Source organism: Leptonychotes weddellii, chromosome 9, assembly GCF_054177405.1.
Source record: "Leptonychotes weddellii isolate Sample4059 chromosome 9, ASM5417740v2, whole genome shotgun sequence".
NCBI classification, from domain to species: domain Eukaryota; kingdom Metazoa; phylum Chordata; class Mammalia; order Carnivora; family Phocidae; genus Leptonychotes; species Leptonychotes weddellii.
In genome coordinates this window covers 55119316-55135138 of record NC_138377.1, presented here as the reverse complement: position 1 = coordinate 55135138, position 15823 = coordinate 55119316, and the positions used below count along the sequence as shown (strand labels likewise).

Sequence of the window (15823 nt, the reverse complement as noted above, 5' to 3'; positions counted from 1 at the left end):
TGGGGGGATGGGTGAAATAGGCGATGGGGATTAAGGAGTGCCTGTGACGAGCACCAGATGTTGTATGCAAGTGTTGAATCACTCTATTGTACTCCTGAAGCTAATGTTACACTGTAGATTAACTAACTGGAATTTAAATCAAAATTAAAAAAAAAAAAAAGAGCCTAATAACCAGCAAATACTTTCTGCAATTTTAAAGTGGCTTTTAGGACTGGTTTTAGTATAGGCATGCATGTTTACATAGACTTGATCACTGCGTGTCTTCTTTTGTATTTTACTCTGACTTAACCTCCTACAGGATCTACTGTATATATATTTCCGTGTATTTCAGTTATCTGTTACCATTTAACAAACTACCCCCAAATTTGGTGGCTTAAAACTACCTTGATTTATTATTTTTCACGATCCTGTGGGTTGTCTCAGAGGTTCTTCTGCTCCACATGGTGTTACTCCTGTGGCTGCATTCAGCAGGGTGCTCAACTGGGCACCCCTGCCCTTCTCCACGAGCTGTCGCATCTCGCAGGCATCGCCCCACTCCCACTGGCTAGCTTCCTTAAAGCATGGCAGCTGGGTTCTAAGAGGGAGTATAACAAGAGAACAGACCTAAAACACAGGCACTTACCAAGGCTGTACTTGGATCGTGCCTCCTTAAAGTCCCATTGGCCAAAGCCAGACACGTGGTTAAGGCCAGGGCCGGGGTGGGAGGGACTACACAAGGACGTGGATTCCAGGACGCTTGTTTCCAGGGAGGGCACCGTCTACAGCAATGTAACAGTCCGCCACAACGTCCTTCTTTTCCAGAAGACTAGTAAGAGTTATGGATTTGACATTTTTAGGCTCAATTTTTTGAGAGCAAACCTGATATTAGGATTGTGATTTTGCAAGGACAGCATTAGAATTGTGTCTCCAGGCCAGGGCTGAAGTGAGAATCACTTACTGGTGAGTGAGCCTGGCTGTCTAGCCAGCACCTGAGCTGTCCAGGCTTCGATGGCCTCCATTCATCTTGGCTACCGGGTAGTTCTTGTCAAGTGTGGGGTGGGGGCAGGGGGATTCAACACTTTTTCTTTGTGTGTGTGGGGGGGGACAATAAAGGACATCACAGGAAAGATAAAACTAGTGATAGTTGAAAGGATGCAAAAATAAGCAAAAGACACACAGGGACTCTCTGTGAAGATATGATTCAGCAGGTGAGGAGATGGATGTTGCCTTATGTACACATTTGCAGATTAGCAAAGTCCTTGAAACATATCCATTCCAAATGTCAGGACTACTGTGTTAATGTAATAAATCTTTTGTTGCTGATATTAATCGAATTTAAATACAAAGGGAAAATAATTCACCCAGGGGCACCCCTCCCATCTTCAGATCCACTTTCTGAATACCCTCAAGAAAGGGACAAACAGCAAGGGGTCACCCCCTGCCCAGCCACAATCAGTAATTCACTCACACCCTACCACTTGTGTCTTTTTCCCAGGCTGTGGTCTTATTCTTGCACGATTATATGTAAGTGTAAGCATACAGTAGGTACATTTTGTATTCTTTTTAAAATTCATCATACATAACTTTCTTTCTCCTATTCCATGTCACAGTTTGCTTAACTTCTCTTCTGCAAGTAGATATCTGGGCTTTCTACACTGTTGCTATTATAAATAGTGCTGCTATGAACGTCTTTGCAAATCTTTTATTTTGAATTATTTCCTTGGAGGTATACCTCTAAAGTGGGTCAGAGAGCATAAATATAGCTTTTGTTGCCTATTTCCAAACTGTTCCTAGATCTACCCCACCAAAATAAATTTCCAGATGGATTGAAGTTAGATATTAAAAAAATAAATGAACAAAACCCCCCCCCTAAAATCTAAAGGAAAACAAAACAAAATAAATAATATAATCATTGGAGATGAAAGACCTAAGTTTAAAGGAGAAATAATTAGGGGCACCTAGGTGATGCAGTCAGCTGAGGGTCTGATTCTTGGTTTTGGCTCAGGTCATGATCTCAGGGTCATGAGATCGAGCCCCGCGTTGGGCTCCATGCTCAATGTTGTGTTTGCTTGAGATTCTCTCTCTCCCTCTCCCTCTCCCTCTGCCCCTACCCCCCTGCTCTCTCTCAAATAAATAAATAAATCTTTGAAAGAGAAATAATCATACAAGAAAAGATTGATAGATTTGATTTAGAACATTTTAAGCCACACGGAGCTGAGACAGTAGCAAAATTTAGAACTCAGCGAAATTAGAATTTGAGGGTGACAGGCAAGATGGGAAAGGAAGCAGCTGCCCTGACTTTACATTCTCAGTAGAAATGCTGAAAGTAACTCTTGAGCCATCTTCATACTCATATATTTATTCAAAAATATTTACTGAGCACCTAACTGGAAACATAGAGTGGAAAAGATACAGGCCCTGCCCTCCAAGGGGGACACAAACAGTGAGAGAGAAACAGCTCTGGCACACTGTGCCGGTCGCCACGATGACGCCGAGCAGGAGAAACGAAGGCGCAGAACGACGCCAGCAGCGTGACGACACGGTCGCAAATGAGCCTAAGATCAACACAGCCGAAGACCGGTACTAAGCGCTGGTCGTGGACAAATATAAGTGTATAAAAGTAAATAAAATGCATCTGGAGGCTACGCAGCAAATTCAGGAGAGTGCTACCTCTACAGAGACGAGAGTAAGGACGGGGTGATAGTTAAAAAGGACTTTTAAAAAGTTGTATGTCAAATCCCCTTTGGTACTGACAGGAGAAAAGTATTGCAAGTAAATATCACACAATGTGATAATTCGAGGGGGTGGGGGAGAAATGCTTTGGTTGAGATATGTTCCAGTGTGGGAGGATGGAAGGAGGAGGGTTTAGGAATGCTAGGGAGATTGGGGAAGGGGTTCTGCAGGCTGAAGAGGAGTCAGCTAGTCCCAGCCAGACCTGGGGCTGGTGGGTGGGGTACAGGAGGTCTTTCAGCAGAGGGGCCAGCAGAAGCGAGGACCTACAGATTGTGGCAAGTGTGTGTGGCTGGTAGGGAGGCCACACAGACAGGATAAGCTCCTGGGGGCCTCAAGAGCCCCCAAAGGACATTAGCTTCATCTTGGGGGCCCTGGAAGGCTAGCTTTGGGGCTGTGTGAAGGTGAACTGGGGGAGGAAGTTACCTTAGGAGACAGGGACAATCCTGTAGTGTCCTGGAAACCCAGTGGTCAGCCCACCACTCACCCATCCGCCCATGGGCAGGCACTGTTCGTCATTGCGGGAACATCAAATGTAGCACAAAAGTTAAGGAACGCAGGATATTTGAGCGGCCCTTACAAGGGTGGTAGTAGCTTCAGGAGAGGAATAGTTGCGGTCAGAGATCTCAGCAACCTGGGGAATCTGAGATGGAAGCAAGGGCCAGGTGGAAGCTAGTTGTCATTTCTGGGGTGTCCGGCACCCATTAAGAGCATTCTAACCTCCTTTGGGGAGATTGCCTCATCCCCACCTCCCTCAACAAAAGAGCCTGAAAGAGAGCCAAATCCTCTCCACTCCACCCCCTTCCCTGCCCAGTCAGGACAGGACTGTGGTCTCCACCTGGCCAATGGATGTTCTTGCCTCGGGTTTCAGATCCTGAACGAGTGAGCTGAGGACAGTGAGTGGTTAGAGGTCATTTACAAAAGCAGGTGCACCCACAGTGCTGCAGTCTTGCTGCACTGGCCATGACCTTCTTCTGGCTCTCTAGAGCCCTCAGTTCCTGACTTTCCTTAGCCTGGTCTTCCCAATCTCTTGTCTATTTTGTGAGCTCTCCACCCCTTGGGGGCTTCCATCAACTTCCCCTTGGCTTAAAATTAGCTGCGGCTGGTTTACGGCTCATGGACACAAGCATCAGCCTGAGACAAGCCCTCATCTGACAGTTGGCAATGGGGAGTCAGCCAGAGTATCCCACACTCTTCTCTTCACAATATATCTTGTTCCTAATTCATCCCCCATGACCTCCATCCAGATCTGTGTTTTCTCACTCCTGGGCAACTGCAGCTGCTTCCCAGTTGGTCGCCCTTACAGCTCACTCTGCATTCTAAGCGATGCTAAGTGTTACTGGAGCCCTTTATCCTGCGACTTCCGTGCTCAAGAACTTGTTGTAACTCCCTATTGCCTGTAGGTCAAGTCCAGGCATCCATACCCTCCTTTAATCTGGTCCCACCCCTGCCATCTGACCAGGGAGGCCCTGTGTACTCCTTGAGGGGCTCCAAGTGGACACCCACCTTGGCACTTCCCTGCTGGAAAGCCTGTCCCTTCTTGTCTGTCCAAACTCTGGCAAGAATTTGGCTCTCTGGATCTGGTTCGGTGTTCCTAGGAACTTGTCTTGGGTTGGGGCAGTTACTGACCCTCCCTGGGGGCTGTTGCTCTCCTCTATAGAAGGCCTGGGATGGGTCAGGTGGTCACTGATGGTTCTTTACAGTTTCCAACTGAACCAGTACTATGCAAAGCCGCCTTCCCCACACTGTGGTTCACCCCTGTCCTTCCTGAGGCCCCAGCCCTGGCAGAGGTCATGGAGGGACCACCCAAAGACCTCCCTTTCTCTGACTCCTTCCTTCATCATTACAGTCCCATGAGCTGGGTGGGTGCAGTTGGCCTTGCACTCCAGAAAAAAGGAGACAGACATTGATCCCAGGTCCACAAAGGCACAGAGCTCACTGTTGGCCCCAGTCACATAGACCAGAGCCTGTGGGGTGTGCAGAGTCCTGGATTTGGTCATGCTGTAGTCGACGAGACTCTCTCCTGTGGGTGCTGGGGCCCAGGCCTCCACCCGCCCCTGCGTCAGGTGCTGCTGCATATGGCCTTCTAACCATTGTCAGCACTGCGACTTCTCCCCGAAACCAAACTTTCTGTCAGCACAGATGTCTTGGGAGGTGGACGCCCGCTAGGCTGGCCCTCCAGCTCACAGTGGCCCTCCTTCTGGTCATCGACCTGCCTAGACTCATCCAGGGATTCAGTGCAGGCTCTCAGGGTTTGACAGGTGTAAACATGCCTCACTTTTGAGATATAATTAGACTAGTCTGAGTTGTCTCCCTGGGAGCATATGTGGGCCAGGGGTGAGGATATATGTGTGTGGGTGCGTGTGTAAGTATGAATGTACTGGCTAAGAGTGTGGATGTGTGTAAATGTGCGTGTAAGAAAAGAGCAAGATTCACTGAGGGGTTGGCCTGTCTCCACTGGGTGCCTATCACCTGTGAGCTTGGCGACCACAGCAGGCCCTCCTGCCATGTGACAGGACGCACAGGGAGAGGAGCTCAGGTGGAGGCCTGGTGAATTCTGATGGCCTCACCACTTCAGTGAGCCTCCAGAGACCTCGCTCTGGGGGATTTGCTACTTGTGGCCCAAACCATGCCCACTGTCACCCTGAATTATGCTTCTGGGTCCCCTGACTGGCCTTTCTCCTCAGACAGGGTTTGTGAGGAACGCTCAACTATAGTTAATATGTAGTTAATGTGTTTTAGAACAAATTAAATATGAGAAAACTTCATTTTTTTCCTGATAAAGTAATAGAGAAATACACAGAGAAGATAATTTTAAAAATCTCTCTGAATTATTGTTAATTATTTTTTTTAGGTGTGATAATGGCATTAAAGTTACACATTTAAAATATAGTTCTACGGATGCCTGGGTGGCTCATTTGGTTAAGTGTCTGACTCTTGATCTCAGCTCAGGTCTTGATCTCAGGGTTATGGGTTTGAGCCCCGTGTTGGGGTCCACACTGGGCAAGGAGCCTACTTAAAATGAACAAATGAATGAATGAATAAATGAATGAATGAAATAATATATAGTTCTTATCTGGGGCACCTGGCTGGCTCAGTTGGTGGAGCATGCAACTCTTGATCTCAGGGTTGTGGGTCCTAGCCCCATGCTGGGTGTAGAGATTACTTAAAAATAAAATCTTAAGATAAAATAAAATAGGGGTGCTTGGGTGGCTCAGTTGTTAAGCATCTGCCTTCGGCTCAGGTCATGATCTCAGGGTCCTGGGATCGAGCCCCGCATCAGGCTCCCTGCTCCGCGGGAAGGCTGCTTCTCCCTCTCCCACTCCCCCTGCTTGTGTTCCCTCTCTCGCTGTCTCTCTCTGTCAAATAAATAAATAAATAAATCTTTAAAAAATATATTTAAAAAAAGATGAAATGAAATACAGTTCATATCTTTTATTTTTATTTTTTAATTAATTAATTAATTAATTTGAGAGAGAGAGAGTGCGCATGGGGTGGCGGGGGCAGTGTGCCAGAGGGAGAGGGAGAGAGAATCTTAAGCAGACTCCTCATTGAGCATGGAGCCAGACACACGGATCAATACCACGACCCTGAGATCACGACCAGAGCTGAAACCGAGAGTTGGACCCTTAACCGACTAAGCCACCCAGGTGCCCCTGGTATCTTTTAGGGATAAGTACTAAGATATTTAAGAGTGATCTTATATGACCTTATATGAAGTTATATGTGATGACTAGTGTTATTACTTTGAAATAAGACAGGGAAAGGAGGTGGATAGAAGTATACCTGAAACAAAATTGCCTATGAGCTGATAACTGAAGCCAGAGATGCCAGTTCCTTTTAATATTCTTTCTGCATTTGTATATGTTTGAAATTCTCCATAATAAGTTACACAAAAACAAAAACAACACCTCACCCTTTGATCCAACAACCCAGAAATAACCACCGTTAACATCTTGGGACATTTGTCCACTCAAATTTGTCATCCAAACCCACTTACTATGTTTGGGGGAGATGCCCTAACTTAAAGCAAAAACGCCAGCCACTCACGTTCCCAGCCTCCCTTCTCAGGGACATGATGGAAGGCTCCAGCAATCACACCCTCTGCCCATACCTTGAATCAGAGGCTAATAATGAGAGAGCACGTTGGGTCAACCATTAGGGCCACAGTGGGTCAGCCTAGACTGCAGTCGTGAACTCACTAGCTCTTCTCCTCCTGGAGATTCTGAGGGCTCCCAAAATCCTTCCCACAAATCTTTTCTGCCTAAATTATCCAGAATTAGTTTCTTTGGCTCAAACTAAAAATCCTGGTGGGCAGAACATTTTAGTATCGTTTTTTGCTTACCGACAAGATTATATTATACAAACTACTCTGTGAGGTGCTTTTTTTTCTTTCACTTAATAGGAGGAAGGCGTCTTTGTAGGTAAACAGAACTTCTCCCTAACTTCATCCTCTCAAACATAGTTAATGCTGCTATAGGAATGAGGGCGCTCTCTCTCCCTGCCTTTCCTACAAGCGGGCTGGTAGAAGGAAAGGAAGGATCTCCATAATAAAAGTTCACTTTCCTCGTAATGAGGCAGGGTGGGGGACCCTGGATGGCCCGAGGGTGTGCCTGACCAGCTGGTCCCTAACCGTGGGCTCCTGGCAAGGCCCCGGAGAGGGGTGTGCATCACACTCCCTAAGCAGGTTGCACTTCTTGAGACTCATCCCCTGAGCAGCCTGAAGCCTGGCCCGCTGCTGATCGCAGGAGCAGAGGTTTCACCTTCCAAGCCTTTCCAGGGCTGTCTGAGGTTACGCGCCTGCAGGCTTGCCCCCGCGGCCAGGGCCCACAATAACCTTCAGTCTTCTAGGCCAGCCCCATGGCAACCTGTGAGTCAGGTATAGGCTGAATGGGCTCCTCCCACCAGGGGACCACATCTGGAGGCCAAAATGGGCTTGGGGAGGGTGGAGGCACAAGGTCAGGGAGGCTGTAGATAAGCTCCTTGCCCCAGTTTGTCCTTGGAGAATCTGGTTCCACAGGCCCTGGGCTTCCCTGAGAGGCAGAGGAAGGAGTGCTACTTGGAGGGAATGGCATGCCAAAGGGAGGGTGTTACATGCCTCAACCTTACTAATGTGAATAATCCTAATAGCAGGAGCTGTGATCTGCAGAGCTTCTACTATGTGTGGGGCACTTTGCCAGAGCCTCAGACGCTACCAGTGAGGTTAAGCATAATGGCAACTGCAGGAGAGCTGTACCAGAACCCTTTACAAACGAGAAACTGAGAAGCCCAGCGTCACATGGTGGTACAGATTGGGGCCCAAAGCGGGACCCAGGTTGGCGTACCCGTGCGCCTGCCTCATTATGAGGAAAGTGAACCTTTATTATGGAGACCCTTCCTTTCCTTCTACCAGCCTGCTTGTGGGAAAGGCAGGGAAAGAGAGCGTCCTCATTCCTGTGGCAGCATTAATAGTGTTTGAAAAAATGAAGGAGGACAGAGGTCTTTATACCTACAAAGAGACACCCCCCACATGCTATTAACTGAGCAGTCCCTCTGGAGGCTGCCTCTGTCATGATGGTCACCAGGGGTGATGTCCCTTGAAGCAGCCTCCCCCAGGCCCCATGGGCACTTGCTCATGGTACCATTGCCCCCTCAGAGAATCAGCTGAATGTGGTCTAAACTTAATCACAAATGACCTTGGGCAGGTTTCCCAGCAGGCCCAGAGGAGGTGGAGTTTTCTCTCTCATTTGCAGGTGGGTTCCTACCAGTTGCTCTGAGGATTGACCTGGGACCAGAGATTCTGGAGCCTCTCTGTCTGTGGCCAAGGCCTCTCACCGAAGCCCGGGGCCAGGACTGCCCCCACAGCTGTGCAGTGAGTTTATAGGAAACTGAGTTTCTTGGGCATTTATAGCAACTCCATCAATTACCTTTCTTTTTTTTTCAAGTTTGTAAAATGTCTGTATGTATGTAATCGCCATACCCAACGTGGGGCTCAGACGCACAACCCCCAAGATCAAGAGTCGCATGCTCTTCTGACTGAGCCATGCAGGTGCCCCTGTATCAGTTACCCTTCCAACACTCCTGGGAGGTACTTTTCCAATGAGGAAATTTTAGAAAATAGAAACAGTAGCAAATGGCGTCTCAGAGTAAAACGGGTTTGTGTGGCAGCCAGAGCGACTCGAGGTGAAGGACAGCCGTAGTGGAAAATGGCAGTGGTTAGCAGCTTCAAACATGTTCAGCAGAGGAGGAGGCTCACCCGGGCCAGAAAGAGAGACAAAGGGCCTTGGGGGCCCGAGGGGCAGGGTTTCAGTCCCAGCACTGCCACTTTTCCGGGCTGCGTCACCTCGGACAAGTTGCTAAACGTCCCTGAACCTCCATAAAATGGGGATCATAAGGCCACCTCTGCCCTGTAGCGATCACAGATGGAAAATGGCTGGCATCTAGCCACTGTCTGAGAAAGGATGCCTACTGTTATTATTCACCTGGGTCCTTGGCGGTGTGAATTTGTGATGTGAATTAATGCTTTTAAGGACAGAAATTGTAGCTAAGGCTTGTCAATTACAGGTGAAATCATAGAACATGTAAATTGCTTTTTTGATCCGCGCCTCACTTCCTCTGTGCTCCCTTTGTAGAGTTTCCTCTGCAAACTCCCTGCTAACCTACCCCCACCACCCCCCATTGCTCATGGGTTTATGTCCTGAATTTTTAATCATTATGATTTATCAAAATGTGCCTGTCATGTGTCCTCATATTCCTCAGCCCTTACTCTAGGCTTAATGACTAATCAGACTGGGGATGAATCTACCCCCTCCTGCCCCTTGTTTTGTGTCTACATTAATGTGACGATTCTTCATCTTCAGTATTGCCTCTTTACTATTCCAAGCTGCTCTTGCCTAGGCAAATAACTTGATTGTTCTTTACAGGAATTTCCTGAAAGACCCATCAATTCTTTAGAGGAAGTATCAACAGACAGTTCATGCTTCAGATGCTTCAAACCCCTTTCCTTAAAAATCTCACCTTGCTGTTTCCAATCCCAAACTGCTCTATCATGAAATTTCGCCAATCGCAATCAAGCCCCTGCATTGAAAGACCCGCTGAAGGGCGCCTGGGTAGCTCAGTCTTTAAGCCTCTGCCTTGGGCTCAGGTCATGATCCCCAGGTCCTGGGATCGGCCTGCCCTGCTCAGGTTCCCTGCTCAGCGGGGAGTCTGCTTCTCGCTCTGTCTGCTGCTCCCCTTGCTTGTGCTCTCTCTCTCTGTCAAATAAATAAATGAAATCTTAAAAAAAAAAAAAAAAAGAAAAGGAAGGACCCACTTAAACCAAACTGGAAATTCTCATTGAGATTTGATCTTGCCCCCCACCACCCTGGGATGCTTTGGGGACCACGGGTGGAGGCCTCTGTGCATAGAGCCCCTCTTGCCCATCGCTGTCATATGGATTTCAGATCTGGAAAGTACCGCATACACCCCAGACAGACTCTTCTGTGGTGAATATGCTGGCGGTATAGTTATTCCCAGTTCTAGCCTCAAAAAGGTGAAAGCTTTCTACTCCATTTAACTTATAAGTTATGTGATATTTACATATCAATGGTTTAGGCCTCCCCTTCAAACCTCCCCTTTCACCAGAGGTTCACTCTGTGTTTTGTGGAGAACAACTGAGTTAAGTGCAAATACACAGAAAAGTTTGTGGAGCCCATCCCCCTTACCCCCATCCCCTCTCACCCCTGCAGGCCACACACTGTGGGCCAGGTGGCAAGGTCCTGCCCTGGCAAGCTGCCTCCCAGTGATGGGAGTGTGAAGGTTTGGAAGGAGAACTTTAAAACCCAACTCAAAATTGAATCAACACTAGAACATTTCACCTGAAAGAAGCTCATTCATGAGTCCTTAAAACTTGCATGTGCTTATTTGTTTCGGGCTTCCCTGGAGATGAATATTAAAATACTGCAAAGTTTTAAAACGTCTGACCAAAATGTTTAATGTGGTGGCTTCGGGTACACCTAGCCTCAATCAGAAGTGAACGTAGACCACATGACTGGAAACTCCTGGAAGGAGAGACATGCCTCACTTCCTTTTATTTAGCACTACTTGAAACTTGACCCTAAGCATTCAGACGAGCTGAATCCAGGTCCCACACTATTGTTCAGTTTACTGAGGTTCCCTAAGATTTTATCTCTTGCAGCCTCTGCATTATTACGTAGTTTCTAGGAGACACTCTTCATTTTTTTTTTTTAAAGATTTTATTTATTTATTTGACAGAGAGAGATAGCGAGAGCAGGAACACAAGCAGGGGGAGTGGGAGAGGGAGAAGCAGGCTTCCCGCCGAGCAGGGAGCCCGATGTGGGACTCGATCCCAGGACCCTGGGATCATGACCTGAGCCGAAGGCAGACGCTTAACGACTGAGCCACCCAGGCGCCCGACACTCTTCATTTAACAAGACATGTCAGAAATTCAAACCATCCTTAGTAATATTTATCCAGTTTTGGTAGGATATCAGTAACGATTGTGTAAGAACCAGATTCAGAATGGATGAGCTGCAGTCATTTCAGTTAGCGGGATTCCCATGTGTACTTTGAAGTTGCTTTATACTAACAGGTTGGGAATGTGGATCTGGAGCCCACCCAAGCCTGGCGTTGCCATCCGCTGCCTGTGACCTGGGCTGAGTTTTTGTAATTGACTGTGCTTCAGTTTCCTCATAAAAAAATATGAAAATAATAATAGTACTACCTCACAGGCTGGTTTGAGGATTACAGGAATTCATGTTTGCAAACCACTTAGAAGCACTATATACATATTTAATAAATAAAAAGTAAATTTATGATTTTATCCCATGATATATATTATCAGATCAGTTAGGTAATATTTTGAAAAAAATATTGTACGAACTGAACATCTGGCAATTTAAAAGACCTTAAAAACTTACCTTTGAATAGTTGAATATTTTCCGGGTGCCTGGGTGGCTCAGTTGGTTAAGTGTCTGACTCTTGATTTCCGCTCAGGTCATGATCTCAGGGTCATGAGTTTGAGCCCCAAATGAGGCTCTGTCCTGGGTGTGGAGTCTGCTTAAGATTCTCTCTTCCCTCCTCCCTCTGCCCCAACCCTCCCCCTCCATAAATAAATAGCTGAATGTTTTTCTTATAGACTATATTCAATAAATTTTTTAAACTTTAATTCCAGTGTAATTAACATACTGTTGACAATAGTCAACAATTCCATATATTACTTAGTGCTCACCAAGATAAGTATACTCATAGGACACCTGGCTGGCTCAGTCTGTGGAGCATGCAACTCTTGATCTCAGGGTTGTATGTTTAAGCCCCATGTTGGGTATAGACATGGCTTAAAAATAAATTCTTTAAAAAAAGAAAAAAGAAAAAGGTAAGTGTACTCTTGATCCCCTTCCTCTATTTCACCCATCCCCCTACCCACCTCCCCTTTGGTAACCATCAGTTTGTTCTCTATAGTTAAGAGTCAGTTTTTTGGTTTGTCTCTCTCTTTTCCCTTTGTTCATTTGTTTTGTTTCTTAAATTCTACACATGAGTGAAATCGTACGGTATTTGTCTTTCTCTGGCTTATTTCATTTATACTCTCTAGATCCATCCGTGTTGTTGCAAATGGCAAGACTTCATTCTTTTTTGTGGCTGAATAATATTCCATTGTGTATATATACCACTTCTTTATCCATTCATCTATGAATGGACACTTGGGCTGCTTCCAGAATTTGGCTATTATAAATAAAGCTGCAGTAAACATAGGGGTGCATGTATCCTTTTGAATTAGTGTTTTTGTATTTTTTGGGTAAATACCCAGTAGTATGATTACTGGATCATAGGGTCATTCTATTTTGATTTTTTTTTTTAAAGATTTTATTTATTTGACAGAGAGAGACAGCGAGAGAGGGAACACAAGCAAGGAGAGTGGGAGAGGGAGAAGCAGGCTTCCCGCTGAGCAGGGAGCCCGATGTGGGGCCCGATCCCAGGACTCTGGGATCATGACCTGAGCTGAAGGCAGACGCTCAACGACTGAGCCACCCAGGTGCCCCTATTTTGATTTTTTTTTGAGAAACCTCCATACTGTCTTGCACAGTGGCTGCGCCAGGTTTCATTCCCACCAACAGCGCATGAATTCCTTTTTCTCTACATCCTCACCAACATATCTTTCTTTCTGCGTTTTTGATTTTAGCCGTTCTGACAGGTGTGAGTTTATATCTTCTTGTGGTTTTGATTTGCATTTCCCTGATGCTGAGTGATGTTGAGTATCTTTTCATGTGTCTGTCAGCCATTTCTATGTCTTCTTTGGAGAAATGTCTGTTCATGTCTTCTGCCAAATTTTTTTTTTTTTTTTTTTTAAAGAGAGTGTGAGCACAAGTTGCAGGGGGGCGGGCAGAGGAAGAGGGAGAGAGAGAATCTTAAGCAGGCTCCACACTCAGCGTGGAGCCCAATACGGGGCTTGAGCTAACAACCCCAAGATCATGACCTGAGCCGAAATCAAGAATCAGAGGCTTAACTGATTGAGCCGCCCAGGTGCCCCTCTTCTGCCCTTTTTTTTTTTTAAGTGGATTATTTAGGGGCACCTGGGTGGCTCGGTTGGTTAAGTGTCTGCCTTTGGCTCAGGTCATGATCCCGAGGTCCTGGGATGGAGCCCTGCAATGGGCTCCCTGCTCAGTGGGGAGCCTGCTTCTCCCTCTCCCTCTGCCCCTCACCCTACTTGTGCTCTCCCTTTCTCTATGTCGCTCTCAAATAAATAAATAAAATCTTTAAAAAAAATAAAGTGGGGGCGCCTGGGTGGCTCAGTCATTAAGCGTCTGCCTTCGGCTCAGGTCATGATCCCAGGGTCCTGGGATCGAGCCCCGCATCGGGCTCCCTGCTCAGTGAGAAGCCCGCTTCTCCCTCTCCCACTCCCCCTGCTTGTGTTCCCTCTCTCGCTGTGTCTCTCTGTCAAATAAATAAAATCTTTAAAAAAAAATAATAAAGTGGATTATTTGGGGTTTTTTGGTGTTGAGTTGTAGAGTTTTTTGTATATTTTGGATATTAACCCTTTATCAGATATGTCATTTGCAAATATTTTTTCCCATTCAATAGGCTATCTTTTAGTTTTGTTGTTTGTTTCCTTCGCTGTGCAGAAGTTTTTTATTTTGATGTAGTCCCAATAGTTGATTTTTGCTTTTGCTTCCCTTGCCTCAGGAGACGTATCTAGAAAGATGTTGTTATGGTTGGTGTCAGAGAAATTACTGCTTGTGCTCTCTTCTAGGATTTTGATGGTTTCAGGTCTCACATTTAGGTCTTCAATCCATTTTGAGTTTCTTTTTGTGTATGGTGTAAGAATGTGGTCCAGTTTCATTCTTTTGCATGTGGCTGTCCAGTTTTCCCAACACCATTAGTTGAAGAGATTGTCTTTTTCCCATTGCATATTCTTGCCTCCTTTGTTGAAGATTAATTGACCCTATAATTGTGGGTTTATTTCTGGGTTTTCTAGTCTGTTCTGTTGATCTATGTGTCTGTTTTTTGTGCCAGTATCACACTGTTTTGATGACTACAGCTTTGTATAGATCCAATAAATTTTTAAAATTAGGAAATATGAAACGATGGCAGCACTTAAGGTTTTCCCTGATATAGCTTAGTCAACTGCTGGTGAAGGCTTCTCATATTCTGATAAGGATAGTGGGGACATTGTCATAGGGAAGCAGCTCTCTGTCCCCCCCTTCTCGGTTGAGGCCTGGTCAGGGCCCCTCCCACATGCCATGCCAACCCCATGCAAAGGTACAAAAAGCTCATTTTAAAAACCAGCTTGTCAGCTTCTTAATTAGCAGATCATCCTTCAAATGCATTTCCTTCATGAATTTTTGTTCCTTTCTTGGACCTCAGCTGATGACACTTTTGGCCTTGTATTGTGTCAGCCTCCTTCCTAATTACACTTGCTTGTTTTGATGGCAGATTTCTTGGCCTTGGCCAACAGCGCTCAGGATCCTGCCCTACTTTCCAGAAGACTCATGCTTGATCATGCTGGATCATCCTCATATATGGCTGCAGAAGTGCTTGTCCCAGTTTGCAGGGGGCGGGGCGGGGGGGGAGGAGTGGGTGCAGGTGCCAGCAAGTGTTGACCTTAAATAAACAAGATAGCATTTCCTTCAAAATGTTATTCAAAATGCTCTGCAGAGTGTGGTCCCTGGGCCAGCAACACAAGCCTTGTCTAGGAACTTGTTAGAAATGCAGTGTCAGGTCAGCTGTGGAGCAACTGAATCAGAACCTGCATTTCCGCACCATCTCCAGGCTGTTGGAGTACACACTGGGTTGGAGAAGCTCTGGCCTCAGGCATGCACATCATCTGCCATCAATTTGAAGGCTGGTGGCAAATTCTAGGCTCAGTTCTGGAATCCAGGATCACATACAGATGCAAAAATGAATAGCCTATCCCAGCTCATAAGTTCTGAGTCCAGCTTCGCTCCCTGCCACTTGTCAAAAGGCTACCATGAGTCACTTGGGAAATGGAGTAAGAATAGATAGTGCTGGTCTGGGGGAGCAAATAGCCAACAAGGGTGTAATCTCATAAAGAGTAGCTCTAGGGGCGCCTGGGTGGCTCCGTCAGTTGAGCATCTGCCTTTGGCTCGGGTCATGATCCCAGGGTCCTGGGATAGAGTCCTGTATTGGGCTCCTTGCTCATCGGGGAGTCTGCTTTTCCCTCTCCCTCTGCCCCTCCCCCATTCATGCTCTCTCTCTCTTGCTCACTCGCTCTCTAAAAAAAGGGGGGGGGTAGCTCTAGGGACCTGGGAGGGTACTGCTTTGTGCAGAGTGACATAGTTGAGACTCATCTCATCTCACTGCATTCAGTGTTGGGGGCCCCTGACCAGAGCTCCCATCACACTCTGCTTCATCTTACCCTCCGGTCTTAGGTGTGCTTGTTCGGTTCCCTTTCTGACCTAAGCAAGGAGTTCTTTGAGGCAGAGGCTGTGGCTGGTTCCTCCTGGGGGTTCTGGCCCCTGGCACAGGCCCTGAGGAATCATAGTGCTTCATAATGTGAATGAATGAATGAGTCTGAGAGTTCCACTTCTCTAGGATGGAAACACACAGGGTATCTGGTTTTAGTTTCTGTAATGGTCCCTTAAAATGGGGAACCAGCCTGGGATCTTCTTGGCCAAGTACC

The 15823-nt window shown here is 46.5% G+C and overlaps 1 long non-coding RNA gene across 1 annotated transcript; it reads left to right on the top strand.

Moving 5' to 3' along the window:
* The first annotated feature begins 215 nt into the window (after window positions 1-215).
* Window positions 216-2581, top strand: LOC145723267 (uncharacterized). The gene is made up of 3 exons (XR_014148191.1): window positions 216-939; window positions 1475-1503; window positions 2360-2581. It is a non-coding gene; the product is annotated as an uncharacterized LOC145723267 (long non-coding RNA).
* Window positions 2582-15823: the final 13242 nt, after the last annotated feature.